The 21,595-nt window shown below is 37.8% G+C and overlaps 3 non-coding genes across 3 annotated transcripts; 2 read left to right on the top strand and 1 right to left on the bottom strand.

Annotated features, from left to right (window-relative positions):
• Positions 1-14,111: 14,111 nt before the first annotated feature.
• On the bottom strand, positions 14,112-14,185 carry Trnat-ugu (transfer RNA threonine (anticodon UGU)). The gene has a single exon. It is a non-coding gene; the product is annotated as a tRNA-Thr (tRNA).
• A 472-nt stretch (positions 14,186-14,657) lies between these two features.
• On the top strand, positions 14,658-14,731 carry Trnat-ugu (transfer RNA threonine (anticodon UGU)). The gene has a single exon. It is a non-coding gene; the product is annotated as a tRNA-Thr (tRNA).
• Positions 14,732-15,533: 802 nt separating this feature from the next.
• Positions 15,534-15,607, top strand: Trnat-ugu (transfer RNA threonine (anticodon UGU)). The gene has a single exon. It is a non-coding gene; the product is annotated as a tRNA-Thr (tRNA).
• The last annotated feature ends 5,988 nt before the right edge of the window (positions 15,608-21,595 follow it).

Here is a 21,595-nt window from a genome sequence, read left to right as displayed (position 1 = left end):
TCTTTTACTGCTTGCTCAATATAGAGATTGAATAACATCAGGGAGAGGCTACAACCCTGTCTCACTCCCTTCCCAACCACTGCTTCCCTTTCATGCCCCTCGACTCTTATAACTGCCATCTGGTTTCTGTACAAACTGTAAATAGCCTTTCGCTCCCTGTATTTTACCCCTGCCACTTTTACAATTTGAAAGAGAGTATTCCAGTCAACACTGTCAAAAGCTTTCTCTAAGTCTACAAATGCTAGAAACGTAGCTTTGCCTTTCCTTAATCTTTCTTCTAAGATAAGTCGTAAGGTCAGTATTGCCTCACGCCTTCCAGTATTTCTACGGAATCAAAACTGATCTTCCCCGAGGTCCGCTTCTACCACTTTTTCCATTCGTCTGTAAAGAATTCCTGTTAGTATTTTGCAGCTGTGACTTATTAAACTGATGGTTTGGTAATTTTCACATCTGTCAACACCTGCTTTCTTTGGGATTGGAATTATTAAATTCTTCTTGAAGTCTGAGGGTATTTCGCCTGTCTCATACATCTTGCTCACCAGACGGTAGAGTTTTGCCAGGACTGGCTCTCCCAAGGCAGTCAGTAGTTCTAAAGGAATGTTGTCTACTCCGGGGGCCTTGTTTCGACTCAGGTCTTTCAGTGCTCTGTCAAACTCTTCACGCAGTATCGTATCTCCCATTTCATCTCCATCTACAACCTCTTCCATTTCCATAATATTCTCCTAAAGTACATCACCCTTGTAGAGACCCTCTATATACTCCTTCCTTTCCCTTCTTTGCTTAGAACTGGGTTTCCATCTGAGCTCTTGATATTCATACAAGTGGCTCTCTTTTCTCCAAAGGTTTCTTTAATTTTCCTGTAGGCAGTATCTATCTTACCCTTAGTGAGACAAGCCTCTACATCCTTACATTTGTCCTCTGCTTAGCCATTTTGCACTTCCTGTCGATCTCATTTTTCAGACGTTTGTATTCCTTTTTGCCTCCTTCATTTACTGCATTTTTATATCTTCTCCTTTCATCAATTAAATTCAATATTTCTTCTGTTACCCAAGGATTTCTACTAGCCCTCACCTTTCTACCTACTTGATCCTCTGCTGCCTTCACTACTTCATCCCTCAGAGCTACCCATTCCTCTTTTACTGTACTTCTTTCCTCCATTCCTGTCAATTGTTCCCATATGCTCTCCCTGAAACTCTGTACAACCTCTGGTTTAGTCAGTTTATCCAGGTCCCATCTCCTTAAATTCCCACCTTTTTGCAGTTTCTTCAGTTTTAATCTAAAGTTCATAACCAATAGATTGTGGTCAGAGTCCACATCTGTCCTTGGAAATGTCTTAAAATTTAAAACCTGGTTCCTAAATCTCTGTCTTACCATTATATGATCTATCTGAAACCTTCTAGTATCTCCAGGATTCTTCCATGTATGCAATCTTCTTTCACGAATCTTGAACCAAGTGTTAGCTATGATTAAGTTATGCTCTTTGCAAAACTCTACCAGGCGTCTTCCTCTTTTATTTCTTAGCCCCAATCCATATTCACCTACTATGTTTCCTTCTCTCCCTTTTCCTATTCTCAAATTCCAGTCACCCTTGACTATTGAATTTTCGTCTCCCTTCACTACCTGAATAATTTCTTTTATCTCATCATACATTTCATCAATCTCTTCGTCATCTGCGGAGCTAGTTGGCATATAAACTTGTACTACTGTGGTAGGCGCGCGCTTCGTATCTATCTTGGCCACTATAATGCGTTCACTATGCTGTTTGTAGTAGCTTACCCGCACTCCTATTTTTTTATTCATTATTAAACCTACTCCTGCATTACCCCTATTTGTTTTTGTATTTATAACCCTGTATTCACCTGACCTTGTTCCTCCTGCCACCAAACTTCACTAATTCCCACTACATCTAACTTTAACCTGTCCATTTCCCTTTTTAAATTTTCTAGCCTACCTGCGCGATTAAGGGATCTGACATTCCACGCTCCGATCCGTAGAACGCCAGTTTTCTTTTTCCTGATAATGACGTCCTCTTGAGTAGTCCCCACCCAGAGATCCGAATGGGGGACTATTTTACCTCCAGAATATTTTACCCAAGAGGATGTCATCATCATTTAACCATACAGTAAAACTGCATGCCCTCGGGAAAAGTGATGGCTGTAGTTTCCCATTGCTTTCAACCGTTCGCAGTACCAGCACAGCAAGGCCATTTTGGTTAGTGTTACAAGGCCAGATCAGTCAATCATCCAGACTGAAAAGGCTGCTGCCCCTCTTCAGGAACCACACATTTGTCTGGCCTCTCAACAGATACCCCTATGGTACGGCCATCTGTATCGCTGATGCACGCAAGCCTCCCCAAAATGGCAAGGTCCATGGTTCATGGGGGGGTCAAGGAAATAGTGGTTGCTGGTGTCTTCAATGTAGATTTCCTTAAAGACTCGACTAATAAGAACTTATTTGAGTTAGTAACACTATCATTCAAATTAATTCCCACTGTAAAGTTCCCCACTAGGGTAGCCAATTGCTCACAAACAGCCATTGATAATACCTTTATAGAAAAGTGCAATGAACAAAATTATATTACAAAACCAATAGTCAATGGCCTCTCAGACCATGACATGCAGTTTCTTCTGTTAAATGTTAACACTGAACAGGATATAAAATTTGTTAAATCTGAGTTCAAGAGGGTAATCAATAAGCCAATAATTGATTATTTTAGGACACTCCTCAGAGACATTCACTGGAGTGATGTTTACAGTGCTCATGGCATGAATGAAAAATATAACACTTTTGCTAATAAGTGCTTACATTATTTGAACACTGTTTTCCCCCAAAACTAACCAAGGTTAAAGCAAAGTCTATAAAGAAGTCATGGATTACTCAAGGAATAGAGGCACCTTAAGAAAAACTGTTTCTGTCATTCTGAAACAGTTCTGGTGTTGATGCTATAGCACATTACAAGAAATATTGCCAAATGTTAAAGATTGTAATACGGACATCAAAGCAAATATTGGGTTATAGAGAAGGAGACCAGTAGAACCAGACATGAAGAGGGACAAATAGCATTAAGAGTAAATGATACATTGGTGACAGATGTGTATAATGCTGCAGAACTTTTTAACAAACATTTTATAACTGTTATTGAAAAGATGGGATTGTCAGGTTCTGTAGATGCTGCTATGGAATACCTCAGACCAGACATTTAAAGTAACTTCCAGAATATGAATTTGACCCTCACTACCCCAGCAGAAGTAATGTTCATCATAAAATCTTTAAAATGAAAAACATCTAGTGGGTATGATGAATTATCAACAAAGTTAATTAAAGAATGTGATTCTGAGTTAAGTGACATATTAAGCTATCTGTGTAACCAGTTGTTTATCAGTGGAATATTTCCTGAATGGTTGAAATATTCTGAAGTTAAGCCTCTGTTTATGAAGGGAGGTAAAGAAATAGCATCAACTTTCTGTACAAACTCACTTTTGCCAGCATTCTCAAAAATTTTAGAAAAGATAATGTACAATCAGCTTTATAATTTCTTACCACAAATAAAATACTGTCAAAGGGTTCTGATATTGAGAAGGCTATCTACACTTATAATGAAAATGTACTTAATTCATTAGATAAAAAATTTCAGGCAACTGGTATATTTTGTGATGTGTCACAGGCATTTGACTGTGTAAATCACAATATCCTTTTAAGTAAATTACAGTGTTACGATGTAACAGGAAATGCTGCAAAATGGTTCAAATCTTATATCTCTGGCAGGAAACAAAGGGTATTATTAGGAAAGAGACATTTATAAAGCTATCTGGCATCATCCAACTGGGAACTAATTACATGTGGGCTGGCATCATCCAACTGGGAACTAATTACATGTGGGCTCCCACAAGGTTCCGTCTTAGGGGCCCTTACTTTTTCTTGTGTATATCAATGACCTTTCACCAGTAACATTACCAGATGCCAAGTTTGTTATGTTTGCCGATGATACAAACAATGCAACAAATAGCAAATGAAGTGTAGTCTGAGAAAGACTGGCTAATAAAATATTTGTGGACATTAATCACTGGTTACTAGCCAATTATTTGTCACTAAACTCAGAAAAAACACACTACATGCAATTCAGAACTTGTAAGGGGGGTCCCACGAGTATATGCCTAACATACAATGACAAGTAGATAGAAGAACTGGACAGTGTTACATTCTTGGGATTACAGCTTGATAATAAATTCAACTGGGAGGAGCACACCACAGAAGTGCTGAAGCGTCTTAACAAATCTCTATTTGCAATGCGAACTGTGTCAGACATAGGGGACACAAAAATGAAAAAGCTGGCATACTATGCTTACTTTCATTCGATAATGTCATAGGGGATTATTTTTTGAGGTAATTCATCAAGCCAAGCTAAAATTTTCTGGGAAAAGAAGAAGAAGAAGTAAGAGTTACATGTGGTGTGAACTCAAGAACATCCTGCAGAAGCCTGTTTAGGGAATTAGGGATACTAACTACTGCTTCCCAATATATTTATTCCTTAATGAAATTTGTCATTAAAAATATGTCACTTTTTCAAACCAACAGCTCAGTTCATGGAATCAGTAATAGAAATAAGAATAATCTTCACAAGGATTTAAATTCACTAACTCTTGTACAAAAAGGTGTGCATTATTGAGGAACACACATTTTCAATAACTTGCCAGCGCCCATAAATAGCTTAACAACCAATGAAATTCAGTTTAAGAGAAGCCTAAAGGACCTGTGGCAGGTACATTAGCTTATTTGTTTCAATTGTAAATATTTGTCATGTATTATTGTTTTTCTGACACGTTCTACATCCTGGAGAGCCTCCTCACTATGGATCAATTGGAATGAAAGTAAATCTAATCTAGTATAAAAAAAGATAGCACATGCTTGAATATTAAGTTCGTGAAGATAAGCAATTAATTTTATAATAACTGTCAATTAAGTTAATATGACACTATAACTAAGTTAATTAGAGTCTGTTTTATATTATTTATTGAAGGTTTCACTCGTTTCAAAGTATTTCTCAAAAAAAATTACATAATGACCGGTTTCCGCGTACTTTAGATGTAGGTTTACATACAAATTTAAGACATTTCTGTAAGTATTAACAGAGGAATTTAGGTTGTTTTCATTACATATATATTTAGTAGTGCCATATCTACTCAGGGAATTAAAGATTTTAAGTTCTATCTTTTATTTCCTTTCAAAACGAGTAAAGTATGTGTTGCATACACGATCTTAGGCCTAATTTTTTGGGTATCCAAGTTTTGATTTTTAACGTTAGTTTAACTGCATTACATTACTATTTTAATAGTATATTTGTATATTAGTGTTCCACATAACTTTTGTGACTTTTGTGATCTGTTGTTAATATAATATTACTGCCATTGCCTAGATAATCTTTGTAAAAAATATTGTAAATAACCATGAGCGAGAAGTGTTTGAGCTGCCATAGGAAAGTCAGTTCTGTGGTTCTGTGCAGCTGTTGTGCAGATGGTTACATTGGGGTGAATGCGGGGAAGTAAATGAGTCTCTTCCATGGTATCGCAGATTATGTTCAAGGGATAGGAAAATAGCGGAACAGGAAGGGAAGATTAGAGCCTCACAGGCTGAACTGGATAGTGCTAGGGAGGAACTGATGGGGTTAAGGGGGGAGGAGGGTGAAGAGAGGTGGGAAGTGTTTGCAAGGAACAGAGGCCACAGGAAGAGAACCGTATCAGATGGTTTCATCATTGGCACAAACAACAGATTTGCCTTGCTACCTCAGTCAGCTAAGGAAGAGGCTCAACTATATGTAAGTGTAGTCAGCACTCAACAGACTTTCACCAGGAAACCAACCGTTGCAAAAAAAAAGAAGAAAGTAGGAGGAAAGTTCTGTTGTTAGGTTGTAGCCATGAGAGAGGTGTGGGCCAGATCTTGCAGGAAAAATTAGGTGACAGGTACCAGGTCACAAGTATTTTCAAGCCCAGTGCATGTCTCAGCCAAGTGATAGAGGATGTAGGATCATTGTGCAAGGGTTTTACAAAGCAGGACCATGTTGTGGTAGTGGGTGGAGCAAGAAACAGTATTGATAGGGATCAGGGCTACAATATTGAGTGTGACTTGGTAAAAATAGCATCTGCAACAAAGCATAAAAATGTTGGCTTGGTTCCTGCTTTCATGTGGTATGACCGGCCCCAATTGAGCAGCCCTCTCAGGGAGGTCAATATGGAGCTAGATCAACTGCTTCAGTCAGCTACTTGTCAGGCATAGATTTGATTCCTGTTGATGGTGTTGATAGGTGGGACTTCGCAAGACATGTGCTGCATCTCAATAGGAAAGGGAAGGGTAAACTGACTGGGATGATAGCAAAATCTTTAAGGGGGAGCACTGAAACTCATGGGAGTACTTTTATAGGCTAAGATCAGTGTCCAATCATCCTACATTGATTGAAATTAAGCTTAATGGGAAGTTCAGGCAGACAGGTACTAGAGATGTGAAAATATCACAATATTCTGATAACTGTACAGTGAAAAATAATGTTAGTATGTCACAAGATTCACTTAAAAGCACAGTGAAAAATAATGTTACCGGCAATATATTGCATCAGAATATCAGGGGATTAAAAAACAAATTAGATCAGCTTTTTGTATGTTTGTGTATCGCGTGTTTTGTTATTAAAAAAGTATCGAAGGAAGACATGGGGTGGCCCAAAATTGCGAAACTGAAATCGCTTCATGGCGCTAGTACCTCGTCTTACAAATCATGAGAGCCAATACAAAGACTTTGCTACTGCAAATTGCTCGCCGTGAAGGGCATAACATGCATAAACTATAAAACTGTATACAATTTTGCATGTGTAAAGGCAGATCCAAGATGAGAACTATGGTGTTGCAGAAGGTGTAATGAATATGGCCTAGACAAAGCACTACAGAAGAGCAACTGCAAAGTCGAAATTATTGCTATGCTATTAGAAGAGGTATGCGCCTTGAAATACAAATATACCAAAAACAATCAATGTGAGTATGAAGGAAACAGTGATCTTGTAATTCATAATGATACTAGAACCAGCGGTAACAAATATGATACCAACTGTAAAAAATGCGCGAAAATCGCTAAAAGTGGTATAGCATGTGTAAAATGTTAAACAAAATTTCACTTTTGATGCGCAAAGGTGGACTGCTCATTGAAAGGAAATGAGAAGTTTACAAAAACGTCGAAGTGTAATACGTGTAGGCCTACTGATATAGTAAGCAGGGCCGCAAATATCCCGCTAACAAACAGATTTGAAGTGCTTGACGTAGACAGTAACGATGATGCTCTTGAAGCTCATAGAGAACATTCTCAATCATCGAATGCTACAGTAACTCTTCCTGAAAGCACTACCGCTTCTGAACTTCAGCAAGGAGATCTTCAAATTCCGCGTGATGCTGCTGTTCCTGTTCCGAAAACCATCTGTCAACATGAATCGCATTATAGTATTCCGAGAAGACTGCTTCTCGTATAAATGAAGTTGCTGAAACTATGAAGGCAACAGGATTTGTCAAGCCTGGAGGATCTCTCTCTCAAATATGTACATATATACATTCAGAGGAAATCGGTAAGTTGTCGTCCAAGGATTTCATTGTACTACACAGTGTCTCTAATGACGTGTACCGTAGTGAAACATCAGTAGCCTGCCAAGAACTAAAGAGGTGCTTGTGTTATTTAGGACACACAAATGTAATATATGTAAACATTCCACAGAGGTACGACTTACATCAGTCATCTTGTGTGATCAGAGAGACCAAACTTGCAAATGAACAGCTTTGAAACTTATATAAACAGTTTAAAAATGTAAATGTTCTAGATGGGCTTCATTTGAACAGTCTTGGGAAAAGGTTCCTAGCACAAAAACTGATTGAAAGAAGCACAGGCAATTAAAAAAAAAGATTCAAATGGCTCTGAGCACTATGGGACTTAACATCAGAGGTCATCAGTCCCCTAGAACTTAGAACTACTTAAACCTAACTAACCTAAGGACATCACACACATCCATGCCCGAGGCAGGATTCGAACCTGCGACCATAGCGGTCGGCGGTTCCAGACTGAAGCGCCTAGAACCGCTCGGCCACACTGGCCGGCACACAGGCAATAGTTTTACTATAAATTAAACAGTAATGACAAAATGAGTTTCATTGCCAACCACAGAAAAGAAAAATAGTGATTTTTTTTCCACAGCAATACATTTCAGTAATAATCAACACTCCAATAAGACCTTTTTTAGGCTAAAGAACAGAAGAGAGAACAGTGTAAATGTTGTACCTTTTGATAATTTAACTTGTGTGAAAACTAACATTAAAGAGCCAGTCTTTTGAACAAATAAGAAGAGCTGCTGCTTCCTCTGCAAGAAACAGCTGACATAGACGGAATTATCCCTGATGTGCTCTGCTTAACTGAACATCACTTGGAAGCCACAGAAATTAACCAGCTACATTTAAATAGTTATAAAATTGGGTCTTCATACTGTCGGAGCAACTTAAGACAAGGCGGAGTGGCAATTTACACACACAATACTATTAGGTCACAAGTTATAGATGTATTTAATACTGTATTGAACAGCACTTTGAATGTTGTGCACTCAAATTAGAGCTTGAAACACAGTTCCTGATTATAGTAACAGTTTACAGGGCATCTATGGGAAACATTCAAAAATTTCTCTCTCAGCTATAAACAGTTCTTACTAAACTTTATAGAAACAATAGTAATCTCATCGTATGTGGTGACTTCAACATAAACTTACTCACAAAAATAACAATCAGAAACTACTAAAATCACTACTGTTAACCTTCAATCTGCTCCCCATCATCTCATTCCCAACAAGAGTACATGGGCACAGCAAGACCCTGACTGATAATCTGTTCGTAGATCCCACAAATTACAATGAAGTGATGACACGGGCAGTAACAAATGGTCTGTCTGATCACGATGGTCAAATGACAACCCTAAAACTAGCCAGCAGAAAAACAGCACATGGCCATTGTAACCATGTTAAACATGTTAGAACAATAAATAATGAATCTACTTGCTTGTTAAGAAATAGTTCATGCCATGAACAATGGGAGGAAGTACACCAGGCTGACACAGTGAATGAGAAGTTCAACTCTTTCCTGAACTTATTCCTTAAACATTTTGAAGCTTCTTTCCCTCAAAGACAGATTAACCAACCTGTACTAAAGGGAAAGAGTGGCTAACTACTGGCATAAAAATATCTGTATGTACAACAGAGGACTAGTACAGACCCAGCAGTAAATTTACATTACAAGAAATACTGTGAGATTCTGACAATTTTAATCAATAAGGCCAAACAGTTGCACTGTGCACAAAAAATGAAATAAAAACCATATAGCACATCATAAAAAGTGAGACAAATAGGAACATAAAACCTGACAATAATAAACAGAAAGTTGCAGCCTCAGATTTCAACATTTTTTTTCTCACTATAGCTGAGAAACAGTGAACCATAATAAACAGTCTCACACACAAGCTATTGAACTACTTAATCACATGCAAATAACTTCTAAAGTAGCAACCCCAAAAGAAATTGAAAAAACAATAAAATTACTCAAAAACTCATATTCCTGTGGATACAATGGCATATCAAGTAGGATTTTAAAATCATGTGCAGACTTCATCAGTCATATATTGTGCTATTTGTGTAAGCAATCTATGGAAACTGGTTGTTCTCAGATAGATTACAACATGCAGTAGTAATGCCAATCCACAAAAGTTGAGCACGGGATGAAATATCCAACTATCGACCCATCTCTCTGCTGCCAGTGTTCTCTAAGGTATTTGAGAGAATAGTGTATGATATGATTTATAGTCACACTACACAAAATGGCTTACTGGCTCCTACACAGTTCACCTTTTGTAAGGGCTCCTCCACAGACAGAGCTATATGTAACCTAACAGCTGAAATTTTAGGTGAACTAAATTACAAAAGGTATCCAATGGGGATATTTTGTGACGTTGCCAAGGCATTTGATTGTGTAGATCACAACACACTCTTAGCTTCCACATTATGGCATTGAAGACAAATCTTTGACTTGGATACAATCATACTTACAGAACAGGAAGCAAAGGGTTGTCTTAACAGGGATAGGTACAACATTAAAATCAGACTGGGGAAATATGAAGTATGGAGTCCTGCAGGGCTCGATTCTTGGGCCACTAATTTTCGTGATCTACATTAATGATCTACCAATCACAATTAATAACAGAGCAAAAATAGTAATGTTTGCCAGCAAAACAAGTATCCTCCTAAAAGGACCCAATGCAGGATACAGTCATGACGGTCTCTACTCAAGTACACAAATGGTTCACTGCGAATAGCCTAACCTTAAATCTTTCAAAAACCAATATGATACAGTTTCTGATAAAAAATAAAGTTCCTGAAATACATGTTAACAATCACAAAATTAATGAAACCACACATACAAAATTCCTAGGTATATAGATAGACAGTCACGTAAGATGGAAAGAACAAATTGATCAGCTGGTCAAGAAACTTAGCTCATCGTGCTTTGTACTAAGAGCTCTCCATCAGTTAGTGGACAGAGAAATAATGTTGCTGTCATATTTTGCATATTTCCATTCTGTTCTCTCCTAAGGCATAATCTTCTGGGGAAATGCTGCATGTGTTCAAAAAGTCTTCAGAATACAAAAATGAGCAGCGAGGCTAATATGTGGGGTCCCTAATGGGGCATCTTGCAGACGTCTCTTCAAATCTCTCAGGATACTTACCTTCACACATCAGTATGTATACTCACTGATGTTATTTGTAGCCAACAACAGGGAATTGTTTCAGAAAAATTGTGACATCCACAACCATGACACAAGACAGGTGAAACATTTTCATCAAGGCTCTGCAACTCTCACTAAAGTACATAGGGCAGTTACTGAGTCAGGTGTAAAGGTCTTCAATAAGCTCCCTATCAATATAAAAAAGGAAATAAATAATGTACAGGTTTTCGAAAGGAAACTAAAATTATTCATCATCAAACAAACTTTCTATAAAATGAATGAAAAGCGCTCCCTTAAAGATAAAGTGTGATGCTGTTGCTTGTAGTTTAACTGAAATTGTGGTGATAAAATGTAAATTTATCTACGTCATTACGAGAAAATCTGAACTCCCATGTATCCCACTCTCTTGAGCATTCACTTAAACCTCTTCTTAAGGAATAGTGTTAAAATTTGTATTCAATCCAAACCACAACCATGAAGCAAATTTACCTGCTTATACAGGGTGTCCCAGCTATCTTGTCCACCCAAAATATCTCTGAAACAATAACAGCTATTGGAAAACGACTTTCACCAGCATCAATGTAGGGCTGGGGCCCATGAATGTACATATTTGGAAAGATTCGAAAACTAAAGCATATGTGTTTTTAACACAAACTTATGTTTTTTTAAATGGACCTCATATATTTTTTCTTCAGCAATCCATAGCATGACAAAGCACATGCACAATGGCGTTGATTGCATCGTAATATTCCCATTACATCCTGAGATATTAAGACGCGAAGTTGACGCTTGAAACACCCGACATGCGCTGCTAGCGCACGTCCTGAGGCTCAGGCGTGAACCCCATGCTGCCCGTAATCGCCATGTGATTGACATGCGCAATCACACTTCCATACTTATCAAGAGGTCCAAAACGAATAATACGGTCTGCTGCCATCCTGCAGCATGGGGTTTACGCCTGAGACTCAGGACGTGCGCTAGCAGCGCATGTCGGGTGTTTCAAGCGTCAACTACGCGTCTCAATATCTCGGAATGTAATGGGAATATTGCGATGCAATAAATGCCATTGTGTATGTGCTTTGTCATGCTATGGATTGCTGAAGAAAAAATATAGGAGGTCCATTTAAAAAAACATAAGTTTGTGTTAAAAAACACATATGCTTTCGTTTTAGAATGTTTCCAAATATGTACATTCATGGGCCCCAGCCCTACATTGATACCGGTGAAAGTCGTTTTCCAATAGCTGTTATTGTTCCAGAGATATTTTGGGTGGACAAGATAGCTGGGACACCCTGTGTATGTTATTAGCATAAAAATGTGCACTATCTCTTATTCTACTATTTTAAACAGTCACTTAAACTGTTTTTGGCATAATGCAGGCTTTAATACTGCATGCAAGTAATTGTTCTTGTTAAATAAACAAATGTCTGGTTAATGTGATGTATAAATGTTCATGTACTACTGTAATTGTATCAATTGACTTGTCCTATATTACTTGTACACTGGCCATATAATATGTAATCAACAGGACCAAATAAATAAATAAAGACTTAGATATACGACTTAGAAAATGAGGGTGGAATAGATATACTATGCCTGTCTGAACATCATACAGTCACAGATATGGAAATGGTAAATGTAGGTGGATATAAGCTTTCAGCACATGTAAGTAGAGACACAATGGAGAGAGAACGAGTTGCCATATATGCTAAAATCAGTCATAGTGTGAAAAATTTGGAAACTAAAAAATTTTGCGCAGAGCAACGTGTAGAATCATGCATGTGACCTTAAATTAAATAATGGCACTTTTATAATTGTAGCCTTTTATAGTTCTCCATTGGGAAACTTTCAACTTTTTTTGATAAACTTGGATTCTTTGTGGTGCTACCTGTCAGACAAAGGAAAGAAAATTATTGTTTGTGGGGATTTCAACATAGCTTTTCTGAAAGTGTCTGATAGAAACCTTGAGCTTGAAGTATTACTTGGTTCTTTGAATTTGAAATCAGTTATTGATTTTCCTACTCATGTGGTACAGGAAAGCAGCACACTGGTAGATGTTTTCATAGACCAAGATAAATTTAAGCAAATAAAACCTTTTCCTGTTAAGAATGGTCTGTCTGATCATGATGCACAGCTAGTTACAGTATATGGTATAGCTCCATATAGCAATGCAAAACAGTCCTCCAAAATAGTGCATTCCATTAACGATTTAACAATTAAAAATTTTAGGGAAAGATTGCAACAGTTAGACTGGGATGAGGTGTACAGGGAAAATGACACTAATTTAAAATGTAACCTGTTTCATGATACCTTTGTGAGTATGTTTGAAAACAGTTTCCCTAATAAAACAGTGAAATATATTTGTAAGAAACCATGTAAAAAGCAATAGCTTACTAAAGGGATAAAAATCTTGTAAACAGAAAAGCGAAATGTATCTTATAGCTAGGAGGAGTTATGCTCCCAAACAGTGAAATATTATAAAAACTGCTGCACTATATAAAAAAAGTTATTAAAAAGTCCAGAAGTATGTGCATTATGTCTGAGATTAGCACATCTGATAATAAAATTAGAACAATTTGGAATATTGTGAAAAGGAAAACAGGGCAACCGAGAGCACGGGAAGACTATTGCTAGCAAACACAATGAAAAGTTTGTTAACAAGAAGTCAGAGGTAGAAAACATTTTTAATAATCATTTTTTAAGTGTTGTAGAGGAAATAGGATCTAGCTATTCATTAGAAAATGCAAGGCAGTATATGGAAGAGGCAGTACCTATGCAATTTAGTAAAATTGAAATTCTCCTACTGAAATAAAGAAAATAATAAATTCACTTAAAAGTAAAAGCTCACATGGAATTGATAGCATTTCCAACAGAGTACTATAAACTGTTCCCAACAAATAAGAAGGATTCTCAGTGACACATGTAGTAGCTCACTGAAACAGGGCATTTTTCCAGATAGACTGAAATATGCTATTGTTAAACCATTGCATAAAAAAGGAGATAGATCTGATGCTAACAACTACCACACAATCTCACTTCTGACAGCTTTATCCAAAATTCTTGAAAAAGTGATGTATTCAAGAGTAGCATCACATATTTGTAAAAATGAAGTAGGCTACTAACACAATGTCAGTTTGGTTTTCAGAAAGGCTTTTCAACAGAAAATGCTATATATCCTTTCACTGATAAAATATTAAATGCATTGAATAGCAAACATCACCCATCGGGATATTTTGTGATCTCTCAAAGGCTTTTGATTGTGTGAATCATGAAATTCTTCTGCTGACAGGTGTTGTTGTTATACCTCGATGTGGACAGCTGAAAATGTGTGCCCCGACCGGGACTCGAACCCGGGACCTCCTGCTTACATGGCAGACGCTCTATCCATCTGAGCCACCGAGGACACAGATGAATAGCGCGACTGCAGGGACTTATCCCTTGCACGCTTCCCGTGAGACTCACATTCCCAACTGTCCACATTCTACATATGTATTGTACCTTATAGACATTTGCCCACCCACTCATTACTCGCGCACGCGCTGGCGATTCCCGTAAGAGCAGCTGAGGTTGTCAGTTAGTCATCATTTATTTCAGGGAAAAGCTGCACGGTCATCAACAATAACTGTTCTTTCGAGAACAAGTTACTGTCTTTGTATATATAGTTAAAGGCTACCCAGCCATTGACCTTTGTCTGTGCGAATGCGCACAGGTTGCCCAAACTCTTACGGGAATCGCCAGCACGTGCGCGAGTAATGAGTGGGTGGGCAAATATCTATAAGGTACAATACATATGTAGAATTGTGGACAGTTGGGAATGTGAGTCTCACGGGAAGCGTGCAAGGGATAAGTCCCTGCAGTCGTGCTATTCATCTGTGTCCTCGGTGGCTCAGATGGATAGAGCGTCTGCCATGTAAGCAGGAGGTCCCGGGTTCGAGTCCCGGTCGGGGCACACATTTTCAGCTGTCCACATCGAGGTATAACAACAACACCTGTCAGCAGCTAAGGTTGTCAGTTAGTCATCATTTATTTCAGGGAAAAGCTGCACGGTCATCAACAATAACTGTTCTTTCGAGAACAAGTTACTGTCTTTGTATATATAGTTAAAGGCTACCCAGCCATTGACCTTTGTCTGTGCGAATGCGCACAGGTTGCCCAAACTCTTACGGGAATCGCCAGCGCGTGCGCGAGTAATGAGTGGGTGGGCAAATGTCTATAAGGTACAATACATATGTAGAATAGTGGACAGTTGGGAATGTGAGTCTCACGGGAAGCGTGCAAGGGATAAGTCCCTGCAGTCGCGCTATTCATCTGTGTCCTCGGTGGCTCAGATAGATAGAGCGTCTGCCATGTAAGCAGGAGGTCCCGGGTTCGAGTCCCGGTCGGGGCACACATTTTCAGCTGTCCACATCGAGGTATAACAACAACACCTGTCAGCAGCTGAGGTTGTCAGTTAGTCATCATTTATTTCAGGGAAAAGCTGCACGGTCATCAACAATAACTGTTCTTTCGAGAACAAGTTACTGTCTTTGTATATATAGTTAAAGGCTACCCAGCCATTGACCTTTGTCTGTGCGAATGCGCACAGGTTGCCCAAACTCTTACGGGAATCGCCAGCGCGTGCGCGAGTAATGAGTGGGTGGGCAAATATCTATAAGGTACAATACATATGTAGAATTGTGGACAGTTGGGAATGTGAGTCTCACGGGAAGCGTGCAAGGGATAAGTCCCTGCAGTCGCGCTATTCATCTGTGTCCTCGGTGGCTCAGATGGATAGAGCGTCTGCCATGTAAGCAGGAGGTCCCGGGTTCGAGTCCCGGTCGGGGCACACATTTTCAGCTGTCCACATCGAGGTATAACAACAACACCTGTCAGCAGCTGAGGTTGTCAGTTAGTCATCATTTATTTCAGGGAAAAGCTGCACGGTCATCAACAATAACTGTTCTTTCGAGAACAAGTTACTGTCTTTGTATATATGAAATTCTTCTATGTAAGCTTAAGTACTGTGGTATGAGTGGGACAGTGCACAAATGATTTAATTCATACTTAACTGGAAGAATGCTGAAGGTTGAAATTAACAGTACAGATAGTCCGAAAAAATGAGCAGAGTTCTCTAACTGGGGAGGTATCAAGAATGGTGTCCCACAGGGTTCAGTCTTGGGTCCCTTATTGTTCTTAATATATATTAACAACTTGCCACTCTATATTCGTGAAGATGCAAAGCTAGTTCTTTTTGCTGATGATACAACTATAGTAATCACACCCAAGTAGCAAGAATCAGCTGAGGAAATTGCAAATAATGTCTTCCAGAAAATTATTAAGTGGTTCTCTGCAAATGGACTCTCACTAAATTTTGAGAAAACAAAATTTATACAGTTCTGTACAGTAAATGGCATAACACCATTGATAAATACAGACTATGAATGGAAGTCTGTTGCTAAGGCAGAATACTCAAAATTTCTGGGTGTGTGCATTGATGAGAAATTTAACTGAAAGAAACACATCAATGACCTCCTGAAATGGTTAGGTTCAGCTACTTATGCTATTAGGGTTATTGCAAGTTTTGGTGATAAACATAGTAAGGTACCCTACTATGCCTATTTTCATTCACTGCTTTCATATGCCATCATATTTTGGGGCAATCCGCCATTAATATAGAAAGTATTCATTGCACAAAAGCGAGTAATCAGAATAATAGCTGGAGCCTGCCCAACATCACCTTGCAGACATTTATTTAAGGAACTTGGGATATTCACAGTACCTTCGCAATACATATATTCACTTATGAAATTTGTCATTAATAACCCATCCCAATTCAAAAATATCAGTGAAGTGCATAGCTACAACACAAGAAGAAAGGATGATATTCACTATTCTGGATTAAATCTCACTTTGGCACAAAAAGGGGTGAATTATGCTGCCACAAAAATCTTTGGTCATTTGCCAAATAGTATTAAAAGTCTGACAGATATCCAACCAACATTTAAAAGCAAATTAAAAGAATTTCTGAATGACAACTCCTTCTTCTCAGTAGATGAATTCTTAGATATGTAGTACTAACAGTAAAAAAATAATTAATTAATTATTTTGTGTAATGAAAACTTATGTTAAAGTGACACGTTCCACATCATTACGAAATGTCCTATTCATGGTCTATGAAACAAAGATTAATGTATGTATATATGTATGTATGTATGTATGATGAGAGTTGTGTGTTTTGTAATAGTAACATTTATCATGATGCAGATGAGTATAGTTTAGTTAGCTTATTTTGTGATGATGAATTTTCTATATTGTCTGAAGAAGATGTGGAGGAAAGCAAGGATCATGTTCCGAAGTTTAATTATGTTCGTGTGCCAATTGACACAAGTTCTAGTACTTTTGATAGTGATTGTAATGTGGAAACATGTGTAGCTAAAGTTGAGGTTCACATAGGTGCAGAATATGCTGCAAATGATTGGTTTGAGGCTATTGATGCTTATGCTGAAGTTGTATTTTATGATGAATTAAATGGTATGGTGTATGTGGAAGTACTATACAATGATATGAGTAGTGGAATGATAGGACATGACGACCTGGAGTTGGAAAACCAGGAATGTACATGATTGTTACATTAAGGAGAATCAAGATAAGCTAATTAGTGATAAGATACTGAAAGTATTGGAAGAGAATGAGGAGTCTGTGATAATATTAAGCACACACACTCTAGTTGTAAGCTACCTTTAAGTACTTTACAATGTAAGTTAGGAAATGAGGTACAAGTAAATGCTGATTTAAATTGTAGGGATACTGAAGATGATTTATTGGCAGAAGATGATGGAAGTAATAAGCATGAACTACTCGGTAATCCCTATATTGAAATATTTGTAGGCAAATGGAAGGGAGTTTATCTGTTGGACACTGGTAGCCCAGTAAGTGGTGTGTAGTGGAGTATGGTAAAATGCAGCACTTTATGTTGATATAAAGTTTACTGCATTTGATAAACTCATAGAGGTGAGAGACACGGTAGTTGCAACAACAAAGGGATTTTTCTGAGAACGAATTAAATTTGTTTACTGATGTACATTCATGTTTATTTGAGAACACTGATATAGCTGTGATTATTCTGGCCATTAAATTAGGAAGATGATATGTTTTTTTTAATCTATTAGAAATTTTGACATCAAAATTGGTTTGACACAAATTCTATCTAATGTCTGGCATTCCAGTTCCACTCACACTAATATTTTTTTAGAGATAGAGCACAATTTTTAGCTAATAATATATAATCAATTGAAAGTAGTAATAAGAAATTTAATAGAACACTCAATGGAGTGCATCAAAAGGGCGCCAAGAGGAAAAAACTGAAATTTTATACACTTGTTTTTTTTATTTTTTTTTTTAATTTTATTTCACCTTGTATATGAAAAGTTGGCTAACTGAACTTTGCATATAACATATATTTTCACACACACTAATTGTCAATTTGTTTGTCTTACACTAGTCATGAGTGTATTTCCTTCATTTTAGCCAGAGATCTACAAAAGCTTTGTCTCTCTGCGATAATCAAATCTCTTCGGGGAGTATTGTAATACCTCAGTCCTTTGGAATCCTACATCCTTTTATCAGTCTCATCCCCACTCTCCTGAGGAGGGCATATGTGTAATATCAATACGCTGGTTTGATTTTGTCTTTTCTGGTTATCTGGATTCGAATACACTGAAGATTTTCTTTTGCAGCAAATTAATAATTAATAATTTAAGCTATTGTTTTGACATTGTTTACATTGGGCCTCATCAATATGCAGAGTGAAGTAGTAACTGTAAAAAGAAAAATTAATTAATTATTTTGTGTAAAGAAAACTTAGGTTAAAGTGACACGTTCCACATCATTACGAAATGTCGTATTCATGATCTATAGAACAAGGATTAATGTAATGTAATGGAAGGAATAAAATTGCTAGTCATCGAAAGACAGCTATATTTATGTTTCCAAACTAAAAAAAAAATGTACCTGTAATAGAAATATGATGTGACAATTTTTCAGAAAGAATTAAAGATAATTATGTTTTAATTGGTGTTAGTTAATGGAATTATAATTACGACTATACAGAAATGTAAAGTTTTACTTGTACAAAATTCAGTTAATTGAATCTTCAGTTAATTTATCTGTTTTTTGCCGAAGACGGAAAAATAAAAAATATTGTACACCCTAAAGCACTATAATAAATGCAACAAAATGAAATGAATATCATTTTTACCTCACCTTTATGTATCATTCAATTTCAAAAAATGTATACTTTATCAATAATAAAATAAATATCTTTCTTTCCATCATCCCTAATTTAAGAAGATAACTCGCAGATTTCAGATAACATTTGGATTTTAGCTTCGTATCAAATGCTTGTGAAGTTCTTCCCATATATGACACAGGGAACCATTTGTTGCTGGTATGGTTTATTGCCTTCTGATCATGATTAACAAGTCCTATTATCTTCTGCCTACCTTTCTCCTAATATATTATCAGTCACAATAGAACTGTTACCATTATTGTATGCGAATTTTTAAAATATGATATGCACTGTCATGTAGGTAGTAGGTGGTGGATCATGGGATCAAAGGCTGCATGTTAGTGTGTTACAGTATATTCGGAATTGGCAGGTATTACTAGGTCAGTGCCAGTTACTTTCCTATACACCTTAAACAAAAAAAGTCTATAGGATGATGTGTTCGTTGTTTTAATCTTAGAGTACAATGTAATACAAGGTCTATTGGTTAATACCTTCTTCGTGTGTATTTCAATATGCTTTCAACAGTTAATCAGTTCGTGTATAGCAGATTTAACTAATATCTGTATCACATAAATAGTACAACATTTTTAGGTCAGACCAACATTGGGTTTTGGGATTCATATTCATATCATTACAGTCTAAAACATTCAGTAGCTCATTACATTTGTTTTTTTGTTTTTGTTTTGTACCCTTGTCACATTGAAGCACTGTGTTTTTGTGTTTTTTGTATAGATGCATAATCTTTAAATGTCACATATCTTGAAAAATACACTGAGTTAACAAAAGTCATGGGATAGTGATTGAACATATACAGATGCCCACAGTATTGCATACACAAGGTATAAAAAGGCAGTGCATTGGCAAAGCTGTCACTGCCACTCAGGTGATTCATGTGGAAAGGTGCCCGACGTGATTGTGGCTGCACGACGGGAATTAACAGACTTTGAACATGGATTGATATTTTGAGCTAGAGTCACGGGACATTCCAGTTTGAAAATCAATGGGGAATTCAATGCTCCAAGATTCATAGTGTGAAGAGTGTGCCGAGAATACGAGATTTCAGGCTTTACCTCTCAGCACGAGCAATGCAGTGGACAACGGCCTTTACTTAATGACTGAGAGCAGCAGCATCTGCATGGAGTTGTGGGCCATACAATGAACATATCCACCAGGACAGCATGCTGAAATTTGGCGTTAATGGGTTATGGTAACAGATGTACAATACAAGTGTCTTTGCTAACAGCACAACATCACCTACAGCGCCTCTCATGGGCTCGTGACCATATAATTGGGACCCTAGATGACTGGAAAACCATGGCCAGGTCAGATAAGTTCTGATTTCGGCTGGTAAGAGCTTATGGTAGGGTTCAAGTGTGGTACAGACCCCTTGAAGCCATGGATGCACTTTGTCAACAAGCCACTGTGCAAGCACATGGTGACTCCATAATGGTGTGGGCTGTGTTTACATGTAATGGACTAGGTCCTCTGGTCCAACTGAACTGATCACTGACCGGAAATAGTTATGTTCGGCTGGTTGGAGACCATTTGCAGCCATCCATGGACTCAAGTTCCCAAACAACAATGGAATTTTTACAGATGGCACTGCACCAAGTCACCCAGCCACAACTGTCTGCGACTGGTTTCAAAAACATTCTGAACAATTCAAGCAATCAATTTGGCCACTCAGGTTGTCTGGCATCAATCTCATCACACATTTATGGGACATAACTGAGACATCAGTTCATAACCAAAATCCTATACAGGCAGTGCTTTCACAATTACGGAAGGCCATAGAGGCAGTATGGCTCAGTATTTCTGAAGAGGACTTCCAGTGTCTTGTGGCATCCATGCCTTGTCAAGGTGCTGCACTACACTGGGCAAAAGGAGGTCCCACATGATACTAGGATGTATTCAACGACTTTTGTCACCTCAGTGTAACATTATTTGTACTGATACAAGTTAGTGCAGACCTTGTTTGGACTGTCTGTTCAGTCTTCAGTTGTTTGATGATGGCCTAGAAAGCTGAAAGAAAGTTCACAACAAAATATAAAATTCATATTATTGTCAGTATTATGAAAAAGACAGATTTCTACTCACCATATAGAGGAGATGTTGACTCACAAGCAGGCACAACAAAAAGACTATATGTGAGTGCAGGCTTTCTCAGCAAATTTCATATACGAAGTCTTCACAGGTTGTCAGCCAAGTAGCGTCGTCGTCTCGTAGTTTTGATTGAATGCATCTCCATCATCTTCAGGTGAAGTGACTTCGCCTGAAGATGATGGAGACGCATTCCATCGAAACATTGCTATGAGATGATGACACGACTCAGCTGACAACCCGTGAAGACTTCATATAAACAAAAAGACTGCTCTGCATTTGAACTCTCCGCCAGTGGGTCTTCTTCTAAAGTAGCACATGTGCATGCATCCACGTGTGCATGCAGCCCCCCGCATACACACACACACACACACACACACACACACTACTGTCTCTGGCCACTGAGGCCAGCCTCAGTGGACAGAGACAGTAGTATCATTTGTGTGA

Source organism: Schistocerca nitens, chromosome 7 (genome assembly GCF_023898315.1).
Source record: "Schistocerca nitens isolate TAMUIC-IGC-003100 chromosome 7, iqSchNite1.1, whole genome shotgun sequence".
Taxonomy (NCBI): Eukaryota; Metazoa; Arthropoda; class Insecta; order Orthoptera; family Acrididae; genus Schistocerca; species Schistocerca nitens.
The sequence above is the reverse complement of the archived record's forward strand: the minus strand, read 5'-3'. Positions and strand labels throughout refer to the sequence as shown.